This window comes from Cricetulus griseus, chromosome 8 (genome assembly GCF_003668045.3).
Source record: "Cricetulus griseus strain 17A/GY chromosome 8, alternate assembly CriGri-PICRH-1.0, whole genome shotgun sequence".
Classification (NCBI taxonomy): Eukaryota; Metazoa; Chordata; class Mammalia; order Rodentia; family Cricetidae; genus Cricetulus; species Cricetulus griseus.
In genome coordinates this window covers 39,981,345-40,001,930 of record NC_048601.1, presented here as the reverse complement: position 1 = coordinate 40,001,930, position 20,586 = coordinate 39,981,345, and positions in this window count along the sequence as shown.

Here is a 20,586-nt window from a genome sequence, read left to right as displayed (position 1 = left end):
TTTTATAGTGGAGGCTGGAGAGAAAGCTTAGTGTTTAGTAGTGGCACACTATTTTCTAGAAAACCTAGAGTTCAGTTCCTAGCAATCCCATCAGAGAGCTGACTGTAACACAGTCTTCAGGGGACCAGCACACTCTGGCTTCTTCAGTTACCCACACTAACAGATTCATGTAGATGCTTTTAGGCAGACACTTATAAATATGATTAATCATAATAAAATATACACTTAAAATAATTTTATAATAAATTTTAAATACCAAATTACTACCAAAATCATAACTTAAAACATATTTTAATACAAATTGTATAAATAGCTATCTACCTTCTGAGTAACAAAGTAAGTTCCTTCTGAAAATATTAACAAATATGACTTTTTTGTTACAAAATAGTCATGCCAAATTTTGTGAGTTCTTCCAGAGATCCTCAGATGATACTTAAAAACCTTAATATCCATTTCAAAATATTCAGTTTAAAGCATAAATATATGTCTTAAAAGTAATTAGGAATTATTAGAAACTGAAAAGAAAAAACAATGGATGAGATGCTTTTTCTCTCTAAATCAAGCTGGATGGCAGGACAAGAGTCAGTCTCACAGAATCCAACATATACACAAACTGAGGGGATTTCTGTGATTAAGGCAAATAGAATGAGTAAGGCTTCAAGGATAGGGCCGTCAGAAAGAGCAAACCTTTCCCTGAATATCGGACATTAAACATTTAAAAGCCTACATTGAAGGAATCTTTTTGATTAAAATTTAATGTTTTTTATTTATAAAATGACTGCCTTTGAGGTATTATATATTCATAACTTCAAGGGTTTCTCAGCTATTTCAAGTACATTCTAGCTTTTAGAATAGGAGTCATTTTTAATTAATGATTTATTACTTCCTGAAACATTTTAAAGCAGTTTGTAAGGTGATATTAGGTGCCAAAGAGAAGGTGTCTCCCTGAATGCTCTAGTCGGTGGGTTTACTCTGTCTTGACAGAGTTCAAAACACAGAAATACTTTGTCCAAATCACAGAGATGAGAAACTACACATATGCTTTCCAGGACACATACATTAATACATGTGTAATTATTGTGTTCTTTCCAAGTAGTGATTTACAGCAGGACTGAACCACAGAGGTGAAGGAGGCTTTGATTTTGAACCAAATTACCATGGTTATAATGTCTACCTTTTCTTTCTATGCGAGTAAGTGCCTGCTGAAAAATTGGTAATGTGAATCATCAATGTGTTTGCCAAATTGAATCTCACTTGATTTGGCTAGGAGACTAGTAAAAACCCAAAACCAGAAACAAATGTAGCTCATTTGTACAGTATGTGATCATCATTCACAGGATCATAAATTAATTTCAAGTTACATCATCTTACCTATCTTCCAAATAATTGCTAACTGATTTCCACATGTTTTCCCATATGTATTTGATAATGACAAGAATAAAACCACTAAATACAACAGTTTCTCAAATAAATATTCTCCCACCATCTTGTTCATAAATATCCTCCCACCGTCTTGTTCATGGTGGATCCAAGATTTAGTAAATGGATTGACATAAATATACAAATGCACATGGAAAGGATATAAAATTAAGTACCATAAAAACTACAAAGCTAAAACAAATATTCAAGAGAGGAAACAAAACCTCTTAGTATTAATGAGGTTAGGAAAACTCATCATATATTTAATGATCCTTCTTTAAAAATCAGTGAAAGATAAGCTATCATTAAAATGAGTAATGGCCAGTAACTAAGATTTTTAATATATAAGAAATTAGAGGTTTTCTGGTCCAAGATGAAGATGGGACTAGCAACATATTTTCATAGCACGGTGGTTAACCTATGAATGTAAACTCTGCAAAGTAAATAACGAGGGATCAATCTACAAATAAATACTGTAAGATTCTTCTGAGTATTTAAAATTTCAGTATGAAGATTTTGTATTATGATTGAGATAATACATTTAGGAAATTGGTACACAGCAGTTTATGTAGAAGGATAAAATGAAAGACAAGATGTACATACAGGAATCCAAGAACTGGTCTAATCATCCAGATGAGAATCAAGGGTTAAACTAACTTGAGCAGAGTGAACATTTTAAAACACAGGGCCTAAGTAGTCAAATATTATGATCTTGTGACTTACTGAATTTGCTAACACTTATAACTGCTAAAATATGAAATCAAAGATGACACACAAGTTCTGGATCCAACTTCCTGTCAAGGAAATACACCCTTAACACTGGTAAGTTTTTGGCTTCTAGAATCTTGGAAAAATCCTGTGAGGATGTGTATTTTTCTGATTATGAGAATTCTTTTACACTGGCATGATCTGCTGTTTTAGTAAACCCTGCATTGGGTTTATTGAGCATAAACCATGTTCCTCACTGATAATGATGGGTCCAGAAGAAGTTACTAGCAAAGAAACCATCTCTTCATAGAGACATTTTTCTTCTCCCGATACACATTTTTACATATTCTTCCTAAAATCTTGTGAATTTGAAGCTGAAAAGATTGTTCACCAGCTAAGAACATTTGCTGATCTTGCAGCAGATGGAAGTTCATTTTCCATCTCTCATGTCAGGTGTCTCACAACCCTGTGTAACTCCAGCTCCAGTAGATATGATTCCTTTTTCTGGCTTTTGAATATACTTGAAACTTAGTGTGCATATGTCCAATTATACACACACACACACACACACACACACACACACACACACACACACACACAGAGTAATAAAATAAAAATTATTTTTAAGATTGTAAATTCCTAGAGATGTATGATGGAATCAATATGCAAGAATATGACATTTTGTGTTGGACTGTTTATGCAAAAATAAACAGACAAATATAAATGGATTTTGCTAATACCAATTGCAATAGAATATTAAAACAGGTTATTAAAATAGAATTTTAATCTCCCTGTGAATTGTGTGTTTACCCACACATTTCATTATATGGAATCATTTTCTACTTATTTTGTATAGACATCATGATGGTTAGTTTTCATTCTCAACTTGACAAAATGTAGAATCACATGGAAATGGTTTCAGTGAGGGATTGTTTGTAATAGGTTGGCTTATGGACATCTCCACTGGACATTTTCATGATTACAATAATTAATGTGTACTCCATGTGGGATAATCCAATAAATCCCTCCCTGACAAAAAATAAACCCCCAAATCAAGCAAACAAACAATAATTACTATGTAGAAACTCGATATACTGTCATCAATACCACCCTCTGGGCTCGGATTCCTACATAGCTTAAGAGTGGGGAAAGTGAGCCAACCTCTAGAAGCGTGTTAGCATTCAGTTCTCTCTGTTCATGAATGTGGATAGGTTGTGTTAGCTGTTTTAGGTTCCAGTCCCTTTGACCATAGCTTCCCTACTATGACGATTCCAACTTAGATTTGTGAGTTAACATAAGTCTTTTCTACCCTACTTTGTTTTTTGTCTAGGGTTTTTAGCACAGCAATAGAAATGAAACTAGGACCTGTATTGCTAATGTGTTTGCCTTCTTATGTCTTCATTGTGTTTGTGTGTGTGTGTGTGCACGCACACCTGTACCCTTATGGTACTGGAAATTAAGCCCATATGCTAGATAAGCACATCTTATTATAGATTTATAGCTGAAGCTAATGTCTTTTACTTTTTGGCTAATTCAAACAAGTGTATCTATAAAATGAATTTTAAATAAAGTAAAAGCTGAAGTTTTAAGTATTAATTTATTTTTGGTATTTAATTTTGCTAATAATTTTCTCTTTAATAATTTACATAGATTTGAAGTAGCCAATGAATTCTAAGGGAAGGAGAAACTCCAAAAAACCTGTCATAAAATCTTAATGTAAGCAAAGGATTTTGTACAACAAACCACTTTAAGAAAATAAAAAAGAAATTCTGAAAATGGAGAAAAAATATCTATGTCTTCTGCCATAAACACTTTTGAAGAAAAGTTTTGTGTAATAAAGAGAAAAAAATTCCATATTTTTTGGGTGGAACATGGAATTTATTAGGTTTATCTTGATCAGTTGTTGCAACCCAGAATTAACTGACAAAAATTTTATTACAACTGGAGAAGCTAAATGCACAAATATATATTTATGGGCATCAAGTCAAAGTGGCATGTCAATTCCGACGGGATTTTCAATATTGTCTTTGTTTTATGGAGTCCACTCTCAGCTCGTTAGTAAATCATTACAAATTTTCCTCTTATTTTAAAAATAACATAAATGACAGAAATTGGTCCTAGATGAATTTTCTAGTATTTGAGAAGTGCGTTTGTAGAATTATATACCCTCTTATCCCCCATACCCTTTCTCTTATCTCCATTGCTTTAAATTTGTGTCTATTGCTGTCAAAAGAGCCTTGAAAATGTGGCTGAAGACACAGATCTGAAGATGGACATGTCATGTTGGTGAGGTAAATCTACTTATATGCACTCTTAAATGCAAAGGAGATGCCCTACTGCATTTGATAAACAACAACAGAAAGCACGACCTTCTATGCCTGGCTTTGGAAGCAGAGAAAAGAAACTCTGATCTGAAAGTCAGAAAGAATATTGAAACCATACCCTGGCAACTTCAAACAACCAAATTTCACAATGAGTTAAATGTGCATAAAGCCAAATCATATCCCCAAAGACACCTGGAATAATTAGAATCCTGTAAGAATTTTGATTTTCACCCAGCAAGACCTGAGTCATGTATTTAGTTTGTTTTAAGGCATGCAATTTTAGGTAGTTGGTAATTTTTTTTATTAATTTACAAAGAATCAAGTTTCCCATTGGCAGTTTTTGAGACAAAATTTGCTTTGGTTTTCTCTCCCTGCCTCCCTCCCTCCCTCTCTTCCTTCCTCCCTCCCTCCCTCCCCCTTCATCTTTATCAACACTTATTCCTGTCTTGGTCTGCTGTCTAATTTCATAGTATACCCCCCACTATTACTTTTTTTATACCTATATAGAAACACTAGATGTTAGGAGTCATATACAAGAACAAATTGGCAGTTAGATAGCAGCCAAAATGAACATCTAACACCATTTTCTAATGGTTTCTAAAAGTTTCCTCAAACGTTTTAATGTTTCATTTTTGTTCTTAAAAAGATATATACATGTAGTATTAGTTCCGATGTTCCCTTGCTTTTATCCACTAATCTAAGGAATGTTAGAGACAACTATAGAAAGTTATTTCACTCAGATATTTGTCTGCATGTAAAGATCCTCTCTTTACTTGTTCCAGTAAATGTACTTGAATTGTCCAATGGGAAAAACTAACATTTCTTAAAGAAATTGAGATATCTTCTCAAAAAATAGAAGAAAGGAAAATGTCATTTTGGAAAAGCAAGGGACCCATTGGGTGCCATGCTCAGGGGCTTAGCAGGAGAGAGGAAAGCAGTGTGAAAGAGGGATGAAATATGAAAATTTAGTTCAAGTAATAATGGGAAGGGATGTTTTTATGGAAAGATGTCACCAAGTGACTTGGTAAGGAGAGTTATTGTTACAAGAGTACTAAGTAGGACCTTTGGATGGGAACTGGATAATACAACATGTATAGCCACACCCTTGGATAAACAAAACAATTATAACCAAGAGTTGGAGATAAAATCCTAAATCATCCTCTAGCAGGAAGAAGATATGATGGAATATGAACTGACAAGGAGCCTGAACTCAAGATAAAGGTACTTTTGAAAACATGAAAACGAACAGGACAGACGCTGAAAGAGGAAGAAAAATAATTGTGATATTACACGGGGCTTTAGCTCAATAATGGAACACATGACTAATATTTGACTCATATTATGGTATTTGAATCTCAGCACCACACACAGTCACATGCACACATACAGGCACACACACACACACATACATACATGCCCAATTATATGCAAACACATGTACACACCCACAAACACAAACAGCAAAGATTTTCCATGGGAAAAAAACCCAACACATTTCCTTTATTTATTTTCTTATTCCCTTTTCTTATCCTCCTTCCTGCTGTGGGAATACCCCTAAATTTTAATCCATGAGCTCTGCAAAAGAAAACATTAAGGCTTGTTAAATTCAGTGATGTTCTCCAGCTCTGAGAACAATTGTAAAGTGTGAATTTGTTTTCAGATGGGTTTGGATTCTTTTTATCAAGATGCTCAATGTAAACAAACTACCACTATTAGAATGATATATATGAGGCTCTCCATGCACTTTGGCAGAAAAATGTTGTATAAATGGAAAGTGAAGTGTATATTTTAAAAGAACACACAAGTTTATTCCTCTAGGGGACTTGCTAATTTACGAACTGTTCTTGTTCTGAAGGTAACTGCATGATTCATAAGTTAGTTTACAAGTAATTTTATATTGCAGAAAGGCAGCTAAGAGGATACTTAACAGTTTGCAAGTACTTGAAAGATTTATTCATGGTAATCAACTATTCACCATTTTATTGTTGCAAAGAAAAGGGGGAAATGAATTTAAATTTTACCTGTAAAATTTTGTTAAACATATAAATCTTCCTTAAACATATTGCATTCTTGTGAACTGTTGGAATGGAGAGATATATCTTCCTATTATTCTGTTTTCTAATTCCTTTGTCCCTGTGTTTTCTCATGCTGTGTCTATACTTCTAAATTTTCCTAAATGATTAAGTGAGTCTTGGTCATTTTCTGTCTTTCAGCTATTTTCATTAGTCCTTTATCCCAACCCAATATCCTGTTGGTTCCATTTAGTAATTCATTCACCACAGCTTTAAATCCCATTGCAGTACTTAAACATGCCCCAGGGCAATTAAAATTTCATAGTTATTTGGATGAAACACCTTTTCTCTGCACATATGAAGCTGGAAATATTGCCTGATGAGAGAGAACATAAGGGCCAGCAAGAATGGCTCAGGGGTTAAAGATATCTGAAACTGAGCCTGAAGACCTGAGTTCCATCTCTTGTCCTTGCATGGTAGAAATAAGTGTACTGTAACTTACACATACCCACAAACAAGCTGCATCATGCATGAGCACCATCCATCACTCACACTAAATACACAACTACAATAGAGCATGTAGTTGGTTATTTCAGTTTCCTTGTTCAATATTTATCAAAAACAAAGAAAAGGCAAAAACATTGCAATGTTTTATGCTTAATTACTAGGAATGGCTACTGTCTTATTATTATTACTATACTGTGTTTTGTATCATTGGTGCCAACTTTTTCTTAACAAGATAATGGGTAAGATATTTATTTCCTAATTTATAGGCTTCTCTGTCATTGCTAAAATTTTCAATGTACTGCCAACTTGCATAACTTCTATTGTAATTTTCCTTTCGATGCACTACACATTCTGAAGGATGATGTTCTCTGCAAGAATGCAGGCTAACAATTTGTTTTATTCCTGTCCATCTCACTGTATGCTTGCAGCCATCAGTGTTTTCTATGGATATAAGGATGTTGTGAAAACTGATTACAAGAGTTAATTGCCACCTAACTGCTGCCATAGTTTCCTTCATCTAAAAGGCTGATACCTCGAATTGGTGATTAGAACCTGTCTGTGTTTAATGGGAAACCAACAGGAGCCTTTGTTGTGGCACTGAAAAAATGTGAAAGTAAAAAAATAATTTCCAGCATCTAATGTTGAATTTAAAATGCTCCAGGCCATCTTGGTTCCACAGCTAGGAGCATAATAAATTAAGAAAATGTAGCATATTGCTGAGCTGAAATCCTTTGGGATGTTTAAATGATGTAACAGGTAAGGAAATCGAGAGCTTAGGAAGGAAAAGCACAGATAACCTTAGGCAGACAATGTAAGACCCAAGAAACAAGGTATGCAAATGGAGCATAGATAAGCTAATATCATATGTGTTAATGTGCTTCCCATAGGCCTTCCACCTGGCAGGTTTAGACATGTAAATATTATGCAAATGTACATTTGGTAAAACTGGATGCATGAATGGGAAATTCTTGTTCCTAACTAAAGGGAGGTAGTCTTTGGAAAACATTAGGGAAAGGATGACTAGGGGAACAATAAGAAGTGATACCAAAACACAGGCATTAGGTTTTTCAAACAGAGGAAGTCCTTTGTTTTCCTTATGAGGTACAACATGCAATTCTTTCATTGCAAATGAAGAAAATACAGTACAGAAATACTATATTTTCTAAACTTTGTGCTTTGTCCATCAAAACTTTTGAGAAAATTCTTTTGGGGGTGAGGAACAATTCCTTGAGATAATGTCATAAATGTTGACATGAAACAAAAACATGATATATTTGCAACACCATTTGTGATCTTTAATAGACTTGTCAAAGATTAATACAACATATTTAAGTTCCTTTTACATTTTACTTATAAATTAATTTATTATGTATTTAGTTATATATGTGTATGTGTTGTATATATGTGTGTTTACACGTATGCACCTGCTATAGTGTGAATGGAAAACTTAGAGGAAAGCTTTGCGCATCAGTTTTCTTCTCCTACTATATAAGCCCCAGGATCAAATTAAGCATGTGGTGTTTGGCAGAAAGTGTCATTACCCACTGAGCAATCTTTCCAGCATGTGTATGTAGTTCAAGTTACTGTTCATTGTTAAAAATAGACAAACACATAGGAAGTAGACACTAAATTGCAAATGCATGTTTCACAGAAGCATGTGGAACCTCAATCAGTAGTAAATATATAGGGTTAAGATATACTTTCTTATTGGATACTAATCAGGTCTGAATTCAGTCCAGCCTTATTAGCCTAATATTCCTTGATTAAATACTCATTTCATCAAATCTTCTTGAAACCATCATTAACATCTTATTTCCTCATTAGTTGTGAGTTGCATAAAATTTTATAACACTTTATATTTACAAGAAATTTAAAGATTAATATAAAATAAATGAGGCTTGATATGATGACTGGGTCAAATGGCTTCTTTGTTCTTAGAGAAAACTAACACTTATGCAACCACTAAATGGAATCATGGTAAAAGATCATATGAGTATAATTGGAGACCAGGGAGCTGACTCAGTGGGCAGGAGTGCTTGCAGAAGAATTATATAGACATGCATTCAAACCCTCAGAATTCATATAGAGCTTCAGCCATACTTGTGCAGGTACCTGGAATTCAAGTGCTGTTGGGAGGGTGATAAAAGAGAAAGAAAAGATTGGAAGACTACTGAGGCTTGTTCACTGCCAGCTTAGTTCTAGGTACAGTTAGAAACCCTGCCAACAAGGTGGCAAAACATGATAGAGCAGGACTCTGATTACCTCTTCTGTCCTCTGGATGTGACCAAGGGAATACAATGCACTGTCACACAGACACATGTGCTGCACAAACCCCACACACAGTGTCATACACAGCGCGCGCACACACACACACACACACACACACACACACACACACACACACACACAAAGTGTCATATGCAACACACACACAAATTGTCATAGACAGCACACACACACACACACACACACACACACACACACACACACAGTCATATGAAGCACACACACAAAGTGTCATAGACAGCACACACAGATCACTCACACCTCTCTCCCTTTCTCTCTCTTATAAGCAAGCATAGATAAAAGTTTTATTTCAAAAGATTGGAATAGGAGCTGTGAAGACAAATTATTATAAAGGTTTAGACACAGCAATGAATTTAAAGCCACATCTGTCTATCTTCTTGACACATGTTTGACTCATTATTCTCTCATGGCCTTTTTTTTACCCTTGAAGGCTTGAATTTATTGTAACCATTTTACCCTCTCTTTACAACTTTCCCTCTTCTTATGTATGGTATATGCGCACACAGTTATAAAACAGAGAGGTAAAACTTCTAAGCGCATTCTTGCTGAAGAGAGAATATGTTCCTGTGAACATGGGGAGGAGTGAATAGACAGGAGTTATACAAATTATTATCCCATGCACCAGAGGTCAGAGGTCAGCTTAAACAATGAAGTCAGTATAATGTGAGATTTATTGGCAAGTCAACATTGCAAACACTCTGCATCTTTTCAGAGCCGTATTGAGTACATCAGAAGGGAGTTTGTTTTTGAAGCTTGGGAGACAGGGTAAAGAAGATGTTTAAGACTTTTTTTTTTTTTTTGGTTTTTCGAGACAGGGTTTTCTGTGGCTTTGGAGCTTTGGAGGCTGTCCTGGAACTAGCTCTTGTAGACCAGGCTGGTCTCAAACTCAGAGATATCTTCCTGCCTCTGCCTACCGAGTGCTGGGATTAAAGGCATGCACCACCAAGGCCCAGCTAAGTGACCGGTTCTTAACTGAGATAAATAAAATTGTCTTAAATCTTTTAAACTTGTAAAGTGTCCAAAATGAGGGGTGGAATTTTTATAAAATAAAATATTTAGTTAATACTTTTACCTTTGACTATACCTTATGATGTATTTGTTGTTAGGTAATTGTAAACATTAATCCCCTATTCATAAGCTGGGGATATCTACTATTGATATTTTTGTCTGTATTTCTAAAACTACACGTTTGAACAAAGATAAGAGTATGTACTCCTATAATGCTTTATGTAGGTTTTTGTCTTTATTATAACAGATATTTCATATGTGTGAATGTACATCTGAAATGTCAAGTTCAAAAATCTATATGGGCTCACCTTGGGTTTAAAATTTTCTCTTGTAACTTCTTTGTTGATTTCCTTTCCATTTGTTATTCTAAAGATAATAATTTGATTGACAATTTAAAGCATGGAGATGTTGGAAAACATTTTACCTAAACTATTTTATTGCTTTCTCATATGTACATTTTTACTATGTGATTGTTAATTTTGTTTTGAGACAAGTTTTCACTTTGTAGGCCCTGACTGCCCTGGTATTTGCTTTATAAAATAGGCTGGTCTTGAATACAGAGACTCACTCAACTTTCTTATGCATTCTTGGTGTTGAGCTAAAGGTTGTGCCTGCATACCTGGTTCATCTATGCATTTTTGGAGAATGATATTTTTCTTTCTCCTTTTTCTCTGTTTCAAGACTACTATCTGTTTGTATGCCTACTGTTTCTCTATTATAAATATTAATACAAGGAGTACTTGAACTATAGGTGGGATAAGATAAGAATCCAAAACTGATAGGTGAAAACGTGTAAGTGTAGATATTTACTTGTTTTCTTTCCTTTTTAATTTTTTTTGAGACAGTGTTTCTCTGTGTAACAGACCTGGCTGCCCTGGAACTCTCTCTGTAGATCAGGCTGGCCTTAAATTCACAGAAATGTGCTTGCCTCTACCTCCTGAGGGCTGGGATTAAAGGCATGTGCCATCACCACACTTTCACCCAAATAATAGCCTCCTCTCAGAAACATCACTAGAATATATTGTCCTCTTTGGTGATATTTTAAGAGGTTTATAATTCCTATTAGTCAATTTTAAATATGGAAAACAAAATTTGGAAAACAAATCAAAGCAAACCACATTTAAATTTAGGTCCAAAGCCTGCTCTAAGGCAGAGTATGTTGCTAGACATTGCTGTGCTGTAGGATATATGGAGTTTTCTTCTATTGTAAAATATTGTCCCTCAACATTTCATGTCCTGACATGTGTGACAGCTATATTAAGTGGAGTATGTCTAGGTTGGGTTGCATGAATCTCTACAGATAGAGTGTTAGAAAGTATTAAGCCCACCATTCAATCTGCAGCATTGTTTAATAACAGGTGTGGTAGAATATGTCAGTAATTACAGTACTATGAAGACAAAGGTAGGAGGATCAGAAATTCATGAAATTTATGGGCATTAAGTTAAAAAAACAGCTTAGGCTACATGAAGTCCTGACAAGAAATAATAAAAGACAGACAAACACACAAAACAAAGAAATTCCAGTTGTCTACTAAGTAGCAAATATGAGACAGAATAGCGATTGCTCAGATTTTTCTATAAGTAAATGATTTAATTTTACACATGTAACACAGCCATGAATGAGCCCACCATATACTATGAAACCATTAAATGGCTATGTTTAGATCCTCCCACCTTGAGTAGCTGAAAATTTTGAGCTGTGTGTCAGTATATGTCTTTAAAATTTTGACCCATTATGAACATGGTGACATGGTGGCATAGACCTGTAATCTTCACACTCACAAGTCAGTCAGACTGAATTGTCATCTTCAGTCACATTATGAGTTCTTCTTTTAAAAACAATGGAAAGGGGCTGGAGAGATGGCTCAGAGGTTAGAAGCACTGGCTGGTCTTTCAGAGGTCCTTAGTTCAATTTCCAGCAACCATATGTTGGCTCACAATCCATCTATAATAAGATCTGGTGTTTTCTTCTGTTGTGTAAGCATACATGTAGACAGAACACTGTATATATAGTAAATAAATCTTAAGGAATGGAAAAATTTAAAAATAAACCAATAACTTACACACACACACACACACTCTCTCTCTCTCTCTCACACACACACACACCACAAGTATTTCATAATTTAGTTAGCATTTTGCAAGTGCTTTTGAAAATCTACTACTTAGAAGTTTTAGAACACATTATATGAACTCCTTTGATCGTATTTGAGAGTTCCGTTGTCAATCATCTATGCTTAGGAGATAGTTAATATTACTTAGCAATTTTCATGATTTTAGAAGTATCTAGGAGCCATATGATGTGTCTGTGAGGAACTTTCCAGAGAGCTTCCAGAGGAGAGAAGATAAGTCCTGAGGTGTGCAGCATTGTGTCATCTTCTGATGCGCTTGGATCCCACACTTAATAGAATGAAGTCAAAGTACAAAGCCAGACAACTACTGTTATTTGCCTATTTACGTTGTGGAATATTATTTTAAGATTGTTATATTTGTTCATGCTGTGTAAAATTTGTTTAATGGTGCAAAGTGTATTGCATTCTTTTTTGTTGCATTTGTTTAACTCTCTGAAGCTGTGTTGCTTTGCCTGTATAAAACAACTGATTAGTCTAACAAAGAGATGAACAAACAATAGCAAGGTAGCAGAAATTTTACGTGATGCTGGCAGGCAGAGAAAATAAATAGGAGAATAAATCTGGGAATAGAGATCTAGAATCATGAGAAGGAAGAGGAGAACAGGGAGGGACCAGTCACCTAGCTACACAGCAAATCGTGGAATAAGAATAAAGAAAGGTATCTTTGATAAAGATAAATGTCCAGAGGCAAAAGGTTGGCAGGATAATTTAAGAAAGCTGGCTAGAATTAAACAAGGTAAGGCGATGCATCCTTAAGTAATCATAAGTCTCCATGTGTATTTATTTGGGATCTGGGTGGTGAAACCCCCCAACAAGTAAAGAGTAAAAATCAATCAACAACATATCTCTGCTACATGCTTCTATCACTTGACAAGTTGATGTCAATGCTAGTGTTTCCTCACCTTTGTGGACTGAATCATTTACATTTTGTGCCAGAATGTAACCTTCCTTTAAGTTGTCTCTTGCAAGATGTATTATATCAATAAAATTGACTTTAATTTACAATACTTTTCAGTAAATTTATATCACAGTCCTTTAATATTCTAGGTTGGAGTTTCAAAAAACCTGGAAAGTATCATATGAATGGTTTATTTTTGATTTGGGAGTGATAGAGGCTACATGATATTTAACAATGCAGAAGTACATGAATCAAAGGACAAAAAGATTCATTTTCTCCTTGACCTGAGCCTAAACTTCTTAAATTGTCTGATGTTAACAGATTGACACAGATGCTGCTAATTTTTCATGAGCTTCCAGGAATATGAGTTTTTTTTCTTTTTAAAAATTATGCAAAGATAGGAATATACTGAAAATATTTTCCTAGAACTATTTTTTAAATTAATTGCTTTATTACCATTTCAAAATCATTTTATAGAAATATAACTTTGAAAGAGAATGCAACCCTATAAGCAAAGAAATATGTGCTTAATGTACACAAATTTTCTAATTCAGAATATCCAATTTATTATAAATTGCTTATGTCCAATAAATACACTAAAGTAAACTCTTTCTCCACACTGAAGCTTTTCAGACATTCCCAATGGCATTTATTTTGTCTACAATATAATTTTCTAATCCATGAATTGTGAAAAGCATAGCCAGCATTTTTGGTAGTAGTAAGTTCTTTTTCTTCAACAGTTCTTCCATGCCTTTCTTATTCTCTCATCTTGCTGAGTCTATATTTTCCCTCAAACTTCCCTCATTTCTTTATTATTTTTTTCTCCCTAGTTCTTTTCATCCACTCTTCTTTCATATTTTCTCCTTCTTTACTACATTTCTGTCTGTCTGTCTTCTGTATTCATCATTTATGCTTGCAATAAATTTGCAAACAGCTGAGAATATCCACAGATTTTTTAAAAATAATATTTTTATTAATATTTTGAGAATTTCAATCAACATATGTTGATTATATTCATCTTTCACAATTCCTAGTAGAACTACCTACCCTCTTACCCAACTTTGACTTATCTTCATTTTTTAACTTATGGTGTTCTGTTCACTTTGCTCAATTACTCTTGGGAGTGGGGCTTATTTTGGGAAGTAGTTGACCTATCAAATGTCATATCATTAGAAAGATGACTCTTCCTCTCCCAGATGCCTTCAAATGACAAAATCTTCTCATCTGGTAGTATAGATTTTGCCTACCCCTGATTTCCATGCTGGGATATTGTTGGGACTGAGCTTGGACAAGTTGTTTGCATAGTATCACAATCTTTGTGCATCCAAATGTACAACTGTCCTTCTGTGTGAAGAACACTTCCATTGATGTCACCGTCTACCTCTATCTCTTGCAGTCTTTACAGTCCATTTTTCCGCAAAGTCACTGAGTCTTGAGGGGAGGGAGTGATGTATATATTCCACTGAGGGATAACCACCTCATAATATCTTATTCTCTTCATATTGACCAGCTGAAGGTGTCTGTGCTAATTTCCATCTACTGCAACAGGAAGCTTCTTTGATGAGGATAGAGAGATACAGTGTTGTATGAGTATACAATTGTCACTAGGAATTCTTTTAATACATTTACAACATAGTAATTGCTCCTCCCCTGAGGTCTATAATATATCTGGCTACAGAGTCTTGGCACTGTCAATAGTTTCAGGATAGAGAAATTTAAAATATCCTCCTTTTTATAATCTATTTTTAGCATCTAAATAGAACTAGAGGATTAGTAATCCTCTACCTTTTCACTGACAACTAAAAAAAGTGCAATGGCAGAGAATGAGCTAATCACCCTTTAAATATAATATATAAACTAAAAATAAGACCTAGTAACATCTTCTGGGAAAGTGGGCTGCTTCACATGCTCTACATAATAGAGGTTTGACTTTAGAACACCAGAATTCCCATTCCGAATAAAGAATATATTGTTAATACCTATGTGACATGTGTAAATGTATTGACCTTCTCTGTCGGAGTCCCATATTGGAAATCTATTCAGTCTTCCCATGAGTTCAGAAAGCCTCAACTCTTATTGTCTTGAAGATATCAGTTAATGGCTGCAGGATGTCCTGGCTTCACGGGTAAATGGCTCCTATCTAAATAACAATATACCTAGGCTCAGATGAGTTTATATCCACTCTGAAAGCTAAGTGATACGTGCTGGTATGGAGTGTTATCTTCTCATTGTACATGAAAATAGATGTGTTCTGCCATTGTCTCCAATTTTGGATGGTTACTTAAGATGATACATGAATAAACTGGGCTTTTCAGTATTAACTGACTGCCCTCCTGATGTGATCAAATGTCTCTGTGTTTTCTTTAATGCTGGATAGCCTTCCCTCATCCACACCACCCCATTCAGGAATGGACCTGGGACTGTTTGGCTGGTTCCAATTGCAGCCAGGCATCTGAATACAGCCCTACAGCATGGGGCTAATGCTGATTGGCCCTGGCAAACGATGCATCAACATGGGGCTGATATAGAGAGTCCCCACCACTTCTCTTATATTCTGTTTCTCCTCTATAAAAGAAGAAACATGGCTATCATACTAATTCCATTAAAACAAAGTTGTAATATCTGCAACAGTGCAAATAACGTGGAGTAGAAAGGAACCCTATTCATCAGAGACTATCTCAGAAAGCTGGGATAGATGTTATAAAATTGGAGAGGTATGTGATCTGAGATCCAGAACTATTTGTCTTTGTGGAGCATAACCTTTCTTGTGGGAAAATCCATCCAGTTTATCAAATTATAGACTAGAAGTTTGTTTTGTGAGCAAAGGGATTTGGGGTTTTAAGGGATATGTCTAGGTTAGCTGGTGAATTGAACTTATTTACTCTGGGGAAAGTTCTTACAGAAGAAGTGGAATTTACTTTTTATAACTATGCAGTTTTCTCCTCTTAAAACTAACAGGAATATATTACTACTATTTGAATATTGGTTAACTATTGCAAAAAATATTTTCACATGACTTTGGTTAATAGACTAAGACATATATAGGTCTGTAATCATTTCATTTATGCTACAGAGCAGCAAGGTACCTGTGGGAATGAATGGATGATAGTTTCTGAGGGACACCAAACTCAAGACAAAGCCAGGGTATCTCCTTCCTTGCCTAGAATCCCTTTTGCTTTTGAGAAGCCAAAATATGCTCACAGTTCTTTGCTCTCAGGACTAAAAGAAATATGTATGTATGATTTACAAGAAACACTACCTGAGATTCAAGAAATCTACATTTCTTACCTTATGAAATGAATCCCAGTTTTTCACATCAACGAATTAAACATATTAAGTGGACTGTAACTGTAGTCAGTTATAAAGATGATGTTACCCTTTACCCCTCTAGAGGGTTGAATACTTTATTGTTTCCTTTAAGATTATTTTCTGCATGATTTACAATGAGCTTAGTCAAGAAACAGTTGTTTAAGATTCATATGTCTTTGTAAAAATGTGTGTATTTTGAGACACTTCTTTCTGAGTCACCAGATACAACCACACTATTCAGAAATATAGATTTACTGACAAAGAACAGAAATCAGAAACAAATTGTGGCCAAGGTTTGAGTTTATTTTTAAAAAACTTGATTTGTTTATTTTATGTGTCTGTATGTTTTGTCTGAAGCTATAGCTATGCATCATCTGTGTATCTGGTGCTCTCTTCTGCAATTCAGAAGACTCTGGTAACACCCAAGAACTAAGTATAGACTATCAAATATATTTGACAGAAAACAAAGTTCCTGCTGGTAAGTTTAAAATGTTTGAGGCCAGAAAAATGTGTTGGATCCCATGAAACTGAAGTTACAGTTGTGAGCCCTTATACAGGTGCTGGAAATCAAGCCCAAATCCTTCCAAAGAAGAGCCAGTACTCTTAAACCAGAACCTCCTCTCAAGCCCCCAAGATTTACCTTGTATGCAAAGGAATATATTTTGAACGTTTGATTATTTGATTATTCTACAGAATATTATTGACATGCCTGTAGCTTGGTTGATGGCTTGCATAAACTACAGGAAATCCTGGATCCCAGCTCTAGTACTATATAAACCATGATTGGTGGCAAATGTCTCTCCTCTAAACATTTAGGACATAGAGGCAGGTATTTCAGAACTTTAAGACACAATATCACCTACACAGAAAGCTTGAGCCTAGCCCTCGGTAGTAAGATATTGCTTTAGAATATAGATTTGCTACTTTTCTCTTCTGCAATTCAGAAGACTCTGGTAACACCCAAGAACTAAGTATAGACTATCAAATATATTTGACAGAAAACAAAGTTCCTGCTGGTAAGTTTAAAATGTTTGAATGAGAATTTACCTTAAATGTTTATGCATTCCCTGTCTCCAAATACTTCCTGCCTAAATGCTACCCTCCAAACTCAGTTGTAGGTTTCCAACATAAAAGCTTCAAAAATAAGCAGAAATGAGACAGTATTCTAGGTTAAACTTCTGCATGTCTATTGGCTTAGAAACTAACTCCTGTAATAAGCAGCATTGGATTTGTGAAATGAAGACATCAAGGCCCATATTGTGCTAGCTTTGCACTTCTGCCTTGTATAAGCCCTGAATGGATATGACTTTTGCTGCTGACTCTTCAGCTCTTAGTGATGGCCAAGCCCACTGCAAATTACATAGCAGAGAACTGCTTAAGAACACAGCATATTTTCAGTGATAAATGTTTTAAAACTTCCCATTTGAACCATCAAACATTTAGATCCTATTGCTGCCTGCTCAAGAAATTTCTTCACAGTCAGTGTTATGGTCAGTGAGATAGTTAGATGTTTCAATGGGGAGAACAACAGCGTAAAAAAGAAAGGAAAGCTAGTTATTTTACTGCTTACTAAGGTCTGTTTGATTTTAGTTTTTGGCTGTGTAATTTTAAGCTGAAGTGTTTGAGCTTTACAACACAATAGCATGCTTGCTTTTGCAATTCTTCATAACATTCTATCCTCACTGAAAAGGACCATAAACAGCTTATAGTCTCAAGAATTTATTTGTGCATACATGTGCGTGTGTGTGCGTGTGTGTGTGTGTGTGTGTGTGTGTGTGTGTGTGTGTGTGTGTGCAATATTGCTGAATGGATAAAAATCTGTGATGCTCCAAAGAGATAAGCTGCCATCCATGGTTTGGGCACTTAATGAGTTTTCTTGCTTATTTTTAATGGCTTTGTTTCTTGTACATTGGCACTATGGTGGGTATTTAAGTGTGATCTTTAGCATATAAATACAATAATAAATTGGGAAGAGTTTTACAGGGTGGATTTTGTGCCCTCACCTAAGATCATTAATTTTAACCTTTGACAAGCAGACTCCAAGGGCTGCATTTCTTTGTTTAAGGAAACCATAAGCGAGTAGTGATTGTGTCTGTCCATAATGCCAGCATTCTGGAGGCAGAGAAATGAGGATTACCCAGTATTATGTATCCTCCTGAAGCCAGACAGGTTGACATAGTAATACCCTGACTCCACCAACCAAAAATTAAACCAACTAGAGCAAAACAAAATAAAAAAGTATAACAGATACAGTGTTTGTGGACAAACACTAGATTCATCTGTAGTCTTCAAACAGAGAATTGTAATTCAGATCTATTTACTCTTAAGACAATATATAGGAACAATGTTGGTTTGATCTCCTCTTTTTCCTTCTTTTTAATCATATTCATTCCCCTATTCCAAATTTATTCAGATCCATCTCCACCCCCCTAGACACACAACTTTATGTTTGGTTTCCTTTACTCTATAAAAACAAAAGACAAGAAAAATATGGAATGAAGTTCATGTTAACTTACTACTCCTGGGGTTTGGTTCTGCCATAGAGAATGGTTGGTAAAGCCAAGTGTCACTCCATTGACAAAAAGTGACTTTCCTTCACCTAGCAGTGATCAAATTACCAATGCCTCTTATCTAAGAGTGGGACTTGTGTATGACACACTAGTATAGCAATATGTCTTTAGGAATAATTTTATCACTAACCCTGTCACTTTAGTGGAATAATCGTAACAGGTTTTCCTCTAGCCCCCGTGACCTTCAGGTTCTTGGCCACAAGCCTGATAATATCTGTGAGGTCATTCCCTTCTTTAACCTGTACAATAAGTCCCACTTGGGTTCTATAACTGTTAGCATGGAACTAGAATTTTCAGTTTCCTTTTATTTTTTTTTAATTCAAAATGTCCTCGAAATTCGTTTTGTTTTACAAAAAGGGACTATTCAGGAATTTGGATGTTTTTCCTCCATCCTAAAGACTCCTTCCTTTGTTGTCCTTTATGTCTTTCACATGTACAGTAATCAAGATATAGTGGATTACATCATAGCAACAAATGAACAGGTACTGAAGACGCAGAGGCACACTGAACAGAAGCTTATTTCTCACCTACACTGTTTGTCAAGGTTGGAGCTCCTTTAGTCCTGGTGCTGTTAGTGCTGAACTCACAATGTATTTCCTATAGCCTCTTAAGCATATAGCAGTTTTCTATCTGAGGTCCTTCTTTGTGGTTTTCTTAGGCAATATAGTTTAATCTTGAAAACTTGCAAGCTGAGCTTGCAGGTGCTGCATAGGGAGTTCCTTTTAATCTTCAGATCAGCTTTGCTGATTAAGTCTATACCATTTTTAAATTAATTTTATTTATATTAAAAACAATCTTATTTTAAATAAAAATACCAGTTGTCTCTCCCTCTGGTCCTCCCATTCCTCCCTCCAGCCCCCCAATTACACCCAAGGGGGTTATGAAAGTCTATCACATACTTAGAGGCAGAGCATAGGCACAGGCCTCCCTGTGTATCTAGATTCAGAGAGTATACCTCCATAGGGAATGTGCTCCCAAAGCACATTGTGTGTGTGTGTGTGTGTGTGTGTGTGTGTGTGTGTGTGTGTGTGTGTGTGTGTACAAACTTTTTTTCCTAATGGGTTTTGTTTATTTGATTTAGAAATAAGATTGTTTTACGTGTCAATCCCAGTTCCTTCTCCCTACACTCCTCCCCTACCACCACCACCACCCCTCCCAGACTAAAACCCTACCTATCACATATCCTTTCTGCTCCCCAGGGAGGGTGAGGCCTTCCATAAGGGGCCACCAGAGTCCATCATATAGTTGGGAAAGGGCCTAGGCCCACCCCCGTGTGTCTTGGCTCAGGGAGTATCCCTCTATGTGGAATGGGCTCCCAAAGTCCACACCTATGCTAGGGATACATCCTGAGCTACTACAAGATGTCCCATAGATTTCTGAAGCCTCCTCAAT